The 13,529-nt window shown below is 43.3% G+C and overlaps 1 protein-coding gene and 1 pseudogene across 15 annotated transcripts in view; both read right to left on the bottom strand.

The window, feature by feature from the left end:
• Positions 1-13,529, bottom strand: part of INPP4A (inositol polyphosphate-4-phosphatase type I A) — a 106,187-nt gene that overhangs the window by 62,864 nt on the left and 29,794 nt on the right. The window lies entirely within an intron of this gene.
• LOC128413252 (uncharacterized) lies at positions 1,665-1,817 on the bottom strand (annotated as a pseudogene).

A 13,529-nucleotide genomic window follows, 5' to 3' on the forward strand; every position in this document is an offset into this window, starting at 1 on the left:
GGTGGAGTTTGCAGGTGATGTAATATGGCCTATGCACAACTAATGTAATGTGGACTAGGCTCTTGGAAGTACTTGAAAACCTTCAAGGTCAACACAACCAATGGGGTGATCTATCCTCCCTCCCAGCTCTGAGTTGCGGTGGGAGGGGGACACCCCTGTTGCCCTAGCTTTGGAGACATTTGGGGAACAGCTTGATAGCTCCAAGATTCGGGCAAAGTCTGGAGAAATCCCCACCCGCCCAACATTCTGGGGAAGCATAAGGTATCTTAAAAAATGTACCGTATTTGCCAGGGGAACTATATCTATAGAACTCTGTGGCTATTAGCCTAAAAATCACAGCCAAGGTGCTGCTTCAGTATATTATACTGCTACTAGGAGTGAAAGCTGCAAGTCACAAAACTAAAAGCACAACTTAAGGCAATGAATGCACTTGGTAGCATAAAACAATGTGACAGCAAAAATGCACATCATGTCTCCATGACAGCTTCCGGCGCTGACACTGTGCCAATACAGAACAGCATATGTAAATTTCCAGAGCCAAGACAGGCAGTGCGTTTCCCAATCCTATTTATGCAAAACCACGTCATAGGGTTTGTAGTTGGGCTTACTCCCTAGTAACGGCACATTCTTCTGAAGCCTAAGGCTTAAATACATTTCCCACAACATCTCTTTTTAAATCAAATTCCAAGTCACCAGCACCTTGCAGCCCTGATCCCTTTTCTGCCTGAATTTAATGTATTGCACAACCCAGACCACAAGACTTAGAATAAAAATAGAAGACCAAATTAAAGCACTCCTACTGCCAGGATTTCAGCAACATCACAAGTGTGGTTTTCATTAGTAATGCAACAAGTGTATCCCTCCCTCCCAACGCATTCTTGCTAGGGATTATTAGAGTAGAAAGGTTAATGCAGAACAAACATGCTAGGACATTTACCAGGGGATTTTTACCTAATAAAAATGTTCAAGTCCTGCTATTTCCTCAATGCTTGATAGAATATTCTGATTAGTGCTATAGAAGACATAAGGCTACGTCATGGTTCAAAAGCAAACCATGGAAGGGAGGGGGATTTCTGTGAGAGAGGACAGCGCATGCAAGTCTACAGCACACTCCTATTCCCTTAAGTACAGTTAGAAAATTGGGAACATTTCATCTGCCCTAGGCCACACTACAGTAAGCACTTTCTGATTTAAACTAGGTTGTAGATGCTCTGTAGTGCTTCTGCCATTTTGCATAAAGTATATAATGAACCGTTGGCTATTCAGACTCTAAACCAAGGATTGGGAACCTGTGGTCTTCAGGGATTATACAGTTGGCACCAACCCTGACCATTGACCATGCTGGCTGAAGCTGACAGGAGTCCAACAACATCTGGAGGGCAAAAGGTTCTCTCACCACTGCTCAAAGCATCCGCTCATTATTAATAACAAATGACTGTTCCGTTACAGGCAAGGGCTCTGGTAGACAGCAGGTCCAAGATGATGTGTTCAAGACAGAGAACTCTATGCACAGCTCAAGCTGAAGCAAATTTAGGTTGTTGTTTCAGCAAACAAGTTATCCCAGACTGAGCCTTTAATAGAGGCTGCAACTCAGTCTGGGTAGTTAGCTCTATCACCACCAGTGGGAGCTGCTCCTCTGGTTAAAGGGGTCCTTAAAAAAAAACCAGGGGAAAACAAAAACACAACCCCCCACTGCCACAAAGTTTCTCCGCATTTGAGGAAACTGCAGGGGCCAGCACACCAAAGTGCAATGGATGAGCCTCACCCTGGGAAAACTTCCTTCATGAACAATGTATCTTCCACTGCCAGGTGAGTATGTTGTCCTATCTGTTTTGAATCCTATGACATGGGCAAGATAGTTTTGATGGAGCTTCTGAGACGGGAGTGGCAGAAGGGTGGCAATGTGACCTCCTTGGGCCTGGAAGGTTTTGGCAGAATGGCCTTCTGTGCTGGAGTTTCCGGCACAGTTCTTTCTGATTCTTCCTCCAGTTCCACAGTGGGACCCTGGAGTCATGACAGTGACTTTCCACTGCATTATCCTGTCCTTCAGGGCTTTTAACACCAAATACTGGAGTGGATCTCCTGCATGCATAGAGAAAGTAGGAACTGAAAGTAAAATGGAGCTAACTTGGATTTACATTCTATATTACCTCAGAGTAATCAGAATGAAAGATGAGTGAATGTTCAACAATGAAACTTCTTCCCAACCAACAAAATCCCGTGCTTTAAAGAATGGTGCAACATCTATTCTGAGGTCCATCCAATAATCAGAGCTCAACTGTGAAGAGATCTTTGTTAAAGACTTCTGTCCCCAAATACAGTACAGCACTGGGCTAAACCTTGCTTGCATCCCTATCACAAAGTGCTCTTTCTTATTCCATAGGGGCAGGCATCAAGTTCTGGAGCTGCTAAGATCAAATCTATAAAAGTTCTAGAAGATCATGAGTCTCAGCCATGACCCCAATCAAAGATGTGAGCCAGAGCATTTTCTAGCAACTTATTTTATCTTGGACATTTATTTATTTTTTGCCATTTCATCACTTCATTAGCAACAATGAATAGGTGCTGATTGAAGAAACAATGTTAAGCAAGCTTTGCAAAGTTTTATGTTGTTGCTTTGTTTACCAAATACAAAATAAACATGCTAGACTAGATCATTCTCCAGGGCAACAGAAAATTTTCCAATGCAAATAACCCTAATTTGCATGGTTGTTCCCCCTCCCCCCATAAAACACACATCACTGATCCCAGTGCTGCCACAGACTGCTTCTCTGTGTGGGGGGTAGGAAATGGCTGAGGGAGACTCCACAAGTAGCAGGAAGTGTCCATGCAGGAATAAGGATACCTGACTGATGTACTGGTTGCCTAGGTAACTATCTCTCATTCCTGGCTCCTCACTCTAGCCAATCAACTCTTTTTGAAGGCTGAGCCACAGCCTCATCAATGACCTGAGAGAAGCGCAGTGACCCTTACATGAGCAAGTTCTTAAAGCCACAAAAATGCTTGTGGGCACTGACTTGCAAAAAGTAGGAAGTTTAAGGGGAAAGACATAGGGCCAAGCTCTGTACTCTTTTCCCAGCTTCCAGAATTCCCACTGATGCTTGCTTTCCAGTTAAACTCCTAACACAGTGCACTGAATATTCTTATGGCTATACTCTATTTTAAAAAGAAAACCACTGAGTTTTTCTATTTTGCACTGCAAGTGCTTGAACACAAATTGCACACTTTTGCCTCTGCTCCTCCTGAAAGGTTCCCACAAGGGAATGAAGGCCTTAGGTTCCCCACCCCTGGCCTATGCAAACAAAAGTGACCATTAGGATTCATCATGTCTGGAAACTAGACAAACCCCGACCCAAGTACCACGTGCCAACTGTTCATTATCCCCCTGGCTTTAAAAGGTGCTCTGAAGTAGGCAAGACAAAGAATTGCTGAGGAAACAAAACCAACACAGTTACATCTTCCGTGCAGTGACTGCACGCAAAGTAGCAAATCATGTTTTCTGCCTCATTAATGGATTGGCATATTACTATTATAAATATTGCTTAAAATGTTATGCTTCAGTACTTCCAGTGGTGATCTCCGCACATCTCAAGAATCAGGATTGGATTTCTTTTACATATGTGCAATTTTCACCAATTACTACATACGGGAGTAGAATCACTTGGTTCTTGAACAAAAATGTGGGGCGTGCTCCACTAGGGAGAAATAACGGCAAAAGAAAGTAATCTTAAGGGAGTTTATTTTGTGCGCTAAAATAAAATGTGGAGGGCAAACTGCTGCAAAAGAAATTAAGATCAGCATTAACAGCCAGAGCACCTGGGAGGCTAAGGGAGAGGTCTAACCTTTGTTCTTCCCCATTGCTGCTGCCAGATTCCTCTAGAGGAGAGAGACAGCCTCGGTCCAGTATATCTTAAGGAGCGTCTCCACCCCCATCGTTCTACCCGGACACTGAGGTCCAGCGCCGAGGGCCTTCTGGTGGTTCCCTCACTGCGAGAAGCCAAGTTACAGGGAACCAGGCAGAGGGCCTTCTCGGTAGTGGCACCCGCCCTGTGGAACGCCCTCCCACCAAATGTCAAAGAGAACAACAACCACCAGACTTTTAGAAGACATCTGAAGGCAGCCCTGTTTAGGGAAGCTTTTAATGTTTGATGCATTACTGTATTTTAATATTTTGTTGGAAGCCGCCCAGAGTGGCTGGGGAAGCCCAGCCAGATGGGCGGGGTATAAATAATAAATTATTATTATTATTATTATTATTATTATTATTATTATTATTATTATTATTATTATTATTATACAAGGGAACCATCTAGCCAGGGGAAAAGATCCCACAATATAAGTATATAAATATAAGTATAAAAGGTAAAGGGTAAAGGGGCCCCTGACCATTAGGTCCAGTCGTGACCGACTCTGGGGTTGTGGCGCTCATCTCGCTTTATTGGCTGAGGGAGCCGGCGTACAGCTTCTAGGTCATGCGGCCAGCATGACTAAGCCGCTTCTGGCGAACCAGAGCAGCGCACAGAAACGCTGTTTACCTTCCCGCTGGAGCGGTACCTATTTATCTACTTGCACTTGATGTGCTTTCGAACTGCTAGGTTGGCAGGAGCTGGGACCGAGCAACGGGAGCTCACCCCATCACAGGGATTCGAACCGCCGACCTTCTGATCAGCAATTCCTAGGCTCTGTGGTTTGACCCACAGCGCCACCCGCGTCCCAAATATAAGTATATAAATATATAAATATATGCAAAAGCTGTGTTACATCACATCACATCAGACCATGTCCATCCAGCTCTTGAAAACTGAAGCAAGCTCTCCAGGGTCTCAGGCAGGCATTTCCCAGCTCTATTGGTAGACACCAGGGATTGAACCTGTGAGTTTCAGCATGCAGGGCTAATGCTCTCCCACTGAACTACAGGCCTTCCTCAATACATCTAACCCAAACAACACAGTGAACAAAAACAAAGACCCGTATGAAATTAATTAATATCAACTTACAGCAGTAGCAGCAAAACCAATGCTGGTTTAAACAAATCAAGCTTAGGAGAGTTACCCCCAATGTTTCCAGATGCTTGATAAATACAAAACAAGAGTGGCTTGCGTAAGATTTAAAAAATAGGAGGCTTCTCTAACACCTCCTTAAGCATAACACATGAACTAGCATGTCACACATGACTAGGGCTGCAGGCACAGGAGTACAGGTAAACTTCTGGAAGTATCTCTAGAGCTCAGAGAGGCTGTCATGTGGTCAGGAATCCCATGCCAGAGAGAGGGGCCTGAATACCAATAGCATACCAAGCCAACCACACCCTGTCAGTCACCATGCACCCAATCCTGGGATGGAAATTCTGACAGTGCTACCTGGCTTGTCAAAATGCCAAGACAATCGATATTTTGCCTCTGTCTATACTGTGATCCGCTCTGGCCACTCTTGTAGCTATGCTCTCTAGAATATGAAAAATTGCTTTTGCTCTCTACTTGAAATAAATCATGTGTCATTGCCCATCTAGGCATAAATATACAAGCCAAATTTACACCAGATCAGGAAACTAAAAGCACTTTCTTAACTGTTGTGAAACTAGGAGACATTAGTAGAAATGTGTTTCTTCTTTGAGCCTTAAGATGAATGGCTCTAAATCATTATTGTTCCATTACTGGATTTTCTCTGAAAAAAACGGAAACCAGCACTTAAACGATTGGAGTTCTTAAAAGCGACACTCCTTGACAGAGGAAGTTTAGAAAGCTGTTTGTGTGTGCACTAACAACAGCTTACAATCAAATGACACGCTAGCCTACGTTTTAATGGTCTTAGTAATTCTAGGTAATCCTGAAGTCAGAGAGAGCTAAGATTCCCACAGTTCCCTGTAAAGAGGGATTGATTGTTAAACCACTCTGGGAATTGTAACTTTTTGAGGAGAATAAGGGTCTCCTAACAACTCTCAGCACTCTTAACTACCGGTACATTCCTCAGGATTCTGAGCCATGACTGTTTAAACTGGTATGATACTGTTTTAAATGCATAGGGGAGATGGGGTCTAAATCTCACTTATTATGACCCAAAATGGAAGAGAGAGGTGCAGAGAACTTCTGGCGCAGAGAACGAGGAGTTAATAAAACTACTACAGTGACTTAGCAATCAACAGATTTCTGGAAAGGGACACCAGATATCCCCAAAGAGCCCATTTTCCCACTGAAGCGCAATTACGACTGGAGAAGATGCCGAAACAATTAAGAGCCCCCAAACACACACAAGTGGACATACACACACTGCTTTCCCAGTGCCAACCACTCTTCAAATAGGGCATGGAGGCAACATCTATTTCCTGCTGTCACTTCCCAGTAAACCTTTCCACTTCTAAATAAGCTCATTTAAAAAGACTCCCCCCCCATCGCTTCAAATTCTATAATCACAGAAACTTCAAGTCAAATTAAATATATCTACATATGTCTATTATTAGTTTGAGCATTAGCTCTGATTGAATAAATACATCTGTTGCTGAAGAAATATTCTGGTGTGAGGGAGGAGGGCAACATGTTTAAAAATTAATCCCTGTACTCCAGCTTTTCCTGAAATAACAATAATGTACTGATCTCTTATAAGATCATCGGAACAGGCAACTTGCTAAGGGCAAACCAACAATCTGAAATACCATACGTCATGGGGATCAATGTGTTACCAAAGAACTGCAAGAACTAAAAAGAGACTCTCATGGGTTTGACTCTTTGACTTCAGAAATACAGAGCCTCCCAAAGGGCTGGATTACTACCAGGCACAATAACAAATTTACAGTCTTAATAACAAGCAGCTGGCCACTCTCTTATCTCTAACATGGCTACGGAGGATTATATAATACAGGAAACTAGTGAATGGACGTGCCTGTTTTGCTTCCCTCCCCTTCGCACAAGCCGTTAGCTGTGCAATACTCTGCAAGCCATTCCGGGCAGCCATGAGGCTGCTTAGCAAAAACACCAGCAGCACAGAGACTTGACATCATCTGATGAAAAGCAATGAAATATGAAATCCTGCTCTTTACTAGCCTATTCTTTTATCTGTACCCAACAGGCATTCTTACCTCGAGACTTCTAATTGCAGTCAGAAGATGATCCTGCTGAGCAGAACCTCTGCAGTTCCAGCCTCTACTCACAATCGAAAAACATCCTAGTAGCCCCATTTGGTGCAGCAGGTAATTAGCATTAGCGTTATTCCTGCTGCTGCCTGAGCCGTTCCATCTGAAATCCAACTAATATGAGAACCTACTCCTAGACTCGGGGCTGTTTGATATGTGATGAATTTCCCTCACCAACAGAATTTCTGGAAATGATAATAAAGAGGCAAGTGGGGGAAAGATGATCAAATCCAATATATTGCTTCAGCTCTCTTGGTTCTCAAATCTATCCAGCATATTTGTAAAGGGTGGTTTGAACCGTTACCTTCTCAACTAAAAGGTTTCCAGACCCTTGATCATCTTGATTGCCCTCCTCTGCACATGTTCTACCTTGTCAATATCCTTAAATTGTGGCAACCAGAAGTATACACAGTACTCCAAGTGTGGTCTAACTAAGGCAAAACAGAGCTAGGTACTACAACTTCCCTTGATCAGGACACTAAGCTTCTGCTGATGCAGCCTAGGATAGCATTAACTTTTTTAGCTGCTGCATCATGCTGTTGACTCATGTTAAGCTTGTGGTCTACTCAGACACCGGATCCTTTTCAGATGTACTATTGGCAAGCCAGGTGTTCCCCATCTTATATTTGTGCAGCTGGCTATTCCTGCCTGTGTGTAGAATCTTAATTTGTTCCTATTGAAATTCATTTTGCTAGCTTGGGCCCGGTTCTCCAATCTGTTAAATTCATATTGAATCCTAATTCTGTCTTCTGGAGCATTAGCTAACCCTCCCAGTTTGGTGTCACCTGCAAATTTGATGAGCATCTTCTTAATTCCTTTGTCCAAGTCGTTTATAAATAAAAGGTACAACAGGATCAGGACAGAACCCTGTGGCACCTTCGGGTTCGGTCATTCAACCAGCTAAAAAAAAAATCACCCTTACCTTGTTCACCCTACAGTTTCCTGTCGTAAGTACAGTACATATATTTATGGTTGCTATGTTCATTATTTCCACAAACATGTTGAACAAAACATACTTCCTTCTAAAGTCAACAGAAAAACTCCCACAGATTTTAAAGCAAACACAAAACTTTACAAATGATGGGATGAACACAACAGTGTAATCCAAACTAGTTTACCTGGGACTCTGCACACCCAGCTGAAAGTACAGTACTGCTAATATCTGCAGGTATGCATTTCATACCAACTATGAAGATTTTGTGTGTTTGTAAGCATTTGGTTTCTATCAAAATCCAAAGATGACACCTGCATTCAGCAACCACTGATGTGTGTTTTGTACCTAAACCCCAATCAATATATATTCAAACCTGTAACATAATCGTTTTAGATAACTTTGTTACAACCTGCCAGTTTCTGTCAGGAAAACCAGCTGCAAAAAGCACACAATGCTTGTGCTATTTAAACTTAAAATGGATGTATTTTGCATTGTACTCCAAAGGAAGTGTCCTAACAGGCAAAATTCATTGAATCCATAATAAGTGCTTTTACTTGCAAAATGTACAAATGAGTAGCTAGCTATCCCAGTCTCAGGATCTGCCCTTTTCAGAAAGAGCATCGCTGTCATTATCTGTTTGTTTGTATGCTCCCCTTTTCTGAAAGACTATGTCCAAAGAGGCTCACAATATATTAAATGAACAGCAATAAAGTTAAATGGCACAATCAGGACTGAATTCCAGAATCTGCTTCTAGTGTGCAAAGCTTAGATTTGGAACATCTGGAACTAAGCAGTATATTCAGTATTTTCTTCCTCTCCTTCACCATCTAGCAATCGTAATCATGTCCCGGCCACACATGCCTGTATCTATGATGCTGAGTTTCCAGTCAGAAGGCATTAACTTTAAGGTTGCCACTTTCCTCTCAAACTTGTACACCTCACACCCAGTTCCTCCCTTCCTCCTCCTCCTCCTTCTCTCTCTCTCTCTCTCTCTCTCTCTCTCTCTCTCTCTCTCTCTCTCTCTCCCCCACCCCATCCAGTGGCTCTGCCTTAAAAAAAAAAACAGGTTGGTGTTAAGAAATTCTACAGGTGAGCTTTCCCAATAAGCACATTCCAATGCTAGCGAATGCTGCACCTCTAGAATTTCTGCATAGCTGTTAAAAAACACAGATTCAAGAAAGGGAGATGCAACCCTTAGTTTGTTTTGGGTGGGTGGTTTGGACAAGGGGGTTACGGTGGGTGAGCAAAGCAACCAGGATGGCAGCCCCTAACATATACATCATAGTCAGAAAAAAGTAGGCACCCGTATTTGAGTGGAAATTCCTTTTTTAAAAAAAATGAAGCTGTGGTTAGAAAAGTAGTAAAGAGGCAATGCAGCCTCATGAAGGAAGCCTCTGATCTGCATCATCCATGGCAAAGGATGCCGCTCCCCAGAAGTGACATATACTCAAGGGTTGACACTGAAAAATATGTTGGTGCACTGGAACAAGCAGAGCTTGTGAACAATGAACACCCTAGTCAGAGCCAGTGAGAACATTTTCTTACAGGCTTTGTCTGTGCAACTAAATGCTCACACCAACGGCCTACATAGGTAAGCAGCATAATGCCAGAATTGTTGCTCATGGAAGCAGCTGCTTCTGTTCAAAGAGATACCCCCCTTGAGTGTAAACTGCTCATGTGAAACTGCCTTATTCCAAGGTCAGGTCAACTCTACCTTGGCTGGGCTCAGAATCACTGTAAAAAGAACCAGGTAGGGTCAAAGCAGCTGTGAGCTCCTGTCTGGGAGTCTGTGCAATCTTGGGAAGCCATAGTTTGGGTTCACCACGTTGTGTGAATCAGATTTATGCTCAAGCTAAAACTGGATAAGGAATTCTCACTTTCCTTATTCTAAATTTCTATTACCAAACATCACTCTCAAGACAGAATGCTTTTTCCCTGGTTGCTTGCCCTTTTTTAAACAAGAGGCAATAATATATAATAATACATATATTTGCACTGAAGTAAACTGGAGAGATCCCAGGGGCCTAGTTGCCATGGTCCCCTCATATCTGGCACATAAATATTTTTTTCCCAGCATGGCACAGATGGCACTTTTAAATGTGAGGCTGACACCTAAATATATGTAGTATTTTTACCACTCCTGTGTTACAAAATCCCAGTCATATTTCCCTTGCAAGAAATGCTACCTTGGGGGGAAAGGGAGGATTTGTTTTCTTGAAAATAATCCCTACAAAAAGTGCTGCTATATATGAATTTCTGTGTGTTTACAAACAACTCAGGAGAAGCACATTAATGAACTACTAGACACCTTAGAACAGGCTTCCTCAACCTTGGCTCTCCAGATGTTTTTGGCGTACAACTCCCATAATCCCTAGCTAGCAGGACCAGTGATCAGGAATGATGGGAATTGTAGTCTCAAAACATCTGGAGGGCTGAGGGTGAGGAAGCCTGCCTTAGAACATATATAAGTAATACATAGGTACTCTTGAGCAAATTTGCTGCAGTACTGCCTCCAGGTTCTAGGGTCGGGCCATATCTGGTTTTCAACATCACAATATATTGATACATCACAATGTATGAAATAAGGATGGTCACTATTTATCTGGAAGACAGAGCCCTCTGTCAGTGGTTCATTGACTTTTCTAGGACAAGTCCAACTCTCTCAAAAAATAAAAATGCAGTTAGAAACCATACAGTATACAGTGGTACCACTGGTTGCGAACGGGATCCGTTCCGGAGGCCCGTTCGCAACATGAAAAGAACGCAACCCACAGTGGCGTTGTGATTCCCCGCTTTTGTGCATGCGTGTGATGTCATTTTGCGCTTCTGCACATGCGCGAGTGGCGAAACCCGGAAGTAACCCTTTCCGGTACTTCCGGATCACCGCGGGATGTAACCTGAAAGAACGTAACATGAAGCAGACGTAACATAAGGTATGACTGTGTAGCACAGTGCATTACAATTGCTACAATATGCGGGGGGGGGGGTTAAATGGTCTACCAAGACCCTCAGCCATTTTCAAGATTCCTGGGTAGGGAGAAAGGTTTTGGAACTGCTGTGCTAAGTCACTGCTTTTCCACAATAACCCAGAAACATATTTAAATTGTTGGCTCCACACAGTATTTAATATAGCCTTATTTTCCTCATAAATATCCAACAATGTCCGCTTCACATTGGCAAGACCCAATTCTAACTTTTGTTCTAAAGGTCCTGCTTCTTCCTTCTCTTAGACAGCAGCTTCCTCTTTGCTCCTTTAAAGTTGCTAATTAGATTCTTCCTGTTCACTCACCACAAATCCTTGAACTGACCCTGTTCCCTAGAGCGATGGCAGCAATGGGGTGGGGGCTCTAATTACTAGTTCCCTCTCTGCAGCCAGAACAATAGCTCATTAATTTTTATTTTTTATGCAATTGCAAAATTGGTTTTGCTACAATGTTTGAACTGGGCCATTGTAAGCCTACACAAAAGTGAAAGACGAGCTTAGGAGCCAATTAATTCAAAGTCAATGACATGCTATTGTCATACCTTAAACAATTACAATCCTATATACTGTTGAACAATGCTGTAGCTGTTTGAGGCCCTCAATTCTGTCCATTCAATGCTATATTGAAATGCTTTTCTGTTAAACTAGGCTATCCTGCATTCACCAAATGAAACGTTCTTGCAAAGCTGTGATAAACGTACTGACTGTCCATTTTAGCCCTTGTTTGGGCCTTCTTACACACCGTGTTGATGAACACATGAGTAGTGATATGCCTTCACACACAGAGCGAAACCATCTGTAGTAACAGAGGCTTCAGTAAAGACTCTGTGCAGGGTCTCTCTCATTACAGACTGCCATGCTCCTTCCATGAAGGTTGGGCAGGGGGCATCTACTCTGCACATCCCTGCTCCTGCATTAAGCAAAATGCCCAAATTGGGGGGGGGGGTGTAGCAGATCATACCAATCATGATGTTGGAGGTAGCACACCCCTGTATTCCAGTTACTCAGGGCCACAAGTGGGGATAAGTACTGTTGCTCTTATATCCTGCTTTGGCTACTGCAGAGGCATTTGGTTGGTCACTGTGAGAACAGGATGGGAGACCAGGTGGGCAACTGGCCAGATCCACTAAGGTTCTTCTTCTTACGTTCTACTGCTAGAACTAGGGTCTATCAACCTTTGTCTACACCAGGGGTGGAGAACCCGTTGCCTTCCAAATATTGTTGGGACTACAGTTCTCATCTCATCATCCCTGACCATACTTGCTGGGGTCGATGGGAGTTGTAGGGCCACACCAAGACTTTTGGCAACACTGTGTAATATTATAGAGAATAATCAAAGAATGATAGGGAACATTGTTCTGTGAGGAGTCTCCTAACAACTCTTGGCACCCTCAACTAAATTCCAGTTCCCTGGATTCTTTGGGAGAAACCACGACTGTTTAAAATGGCACCAGAACTGGATGTGTCCATTACATTGTGTGTTTTCACTTGCCCTACAGCATTTGACAGATGAAAACAGTGACATTCATGGGGAGAAGTAAGGGATGGGTCCCACAATTCCAGAGGATAACATGTCACAAGCCGAAAACGGGACTGAATGAAATACTTTCTGCAAAGATTGCTAAACCAAGTAAGTCACTAAGACAGACCAGATGGCTCAATTGAGCAAGTCAAGTCCCCTACCACACTGAAAGAAAAAACTCCAACACTTCCCTAATCTTCCTCACCTCAACCACCTATGCCCCAACTGTGGAACAAAATTTGTACACCATGTTTTCTCAGAAAGCAATTTCCTAATCTATTATCGCAATTCCATAAGCAGTACCCAGGTGTTTTGTTTTCTGTTTGCCTTCAAGGACAGGAACTCCGTACATGTTTAGAAGTCCTCTGGTCCTTATTATTTATTTCTCCCCAGTCTTCACCTTGCTATTAATCCTGCACAGTCTTTCCTCGCCATGCAACCCCCCTCCTACGATTAGAAAAGGCAAAGGAGCCTCTGAGAAAAGGAGCGGAGTCGCATGGGAAAAACGTGCCAGATTGATTATCAATAGGCATTTGGGACAATCTCAGGTGACCTAGGGCAGCTGGAAGGTATGTCTGCATGACAAAGCATGAACAAATCTGTGCAGTACAACATTTTTAAAATATCATGCGATATGGAAAGCAGCTGGAGGTGGAGGAGAGGACAGGGAGTGAAAAAAGAGCTGTGAGTGGAGGGGGCCCCTCTTCCCATCCTCTGGACCTCCTGGGAAACCCAACAAGCCTACTGGACTGGGAACTGGGTGTGGAGAGAGCAGCCGAATGGGACATCCTTGTGGGCAGCCTGAGGAAGTACCACCCACCTTGGGTCTGCCCATAAAAAGCAAGTCTAGAGACTAAGCACGATGTCTGCTGTTTCCAGGCACTCTTCTTGTTGTGAGACTTTTGTGAGTGAGCTGAGTGTTTGTTTGGAGCCTGTCTGGTGAGAAACCAGGAGGCTGAGAGTG

The sequence above is a fragment of the Podarcis raffonei genome, chromosome 4 (assembly GCF_027172205.1).
Source record: "Podarcis raffonei isolate rPodRaf1 chromosome 4, rPodRaf1.pri, whole genome shotgun sequence".
Lineage (NCBI taxonomy): Eukaryota > Metazoa > Chordata > Lepidosauria > Squamata > Lacertidae > Podarcis > Podarcis raffonei.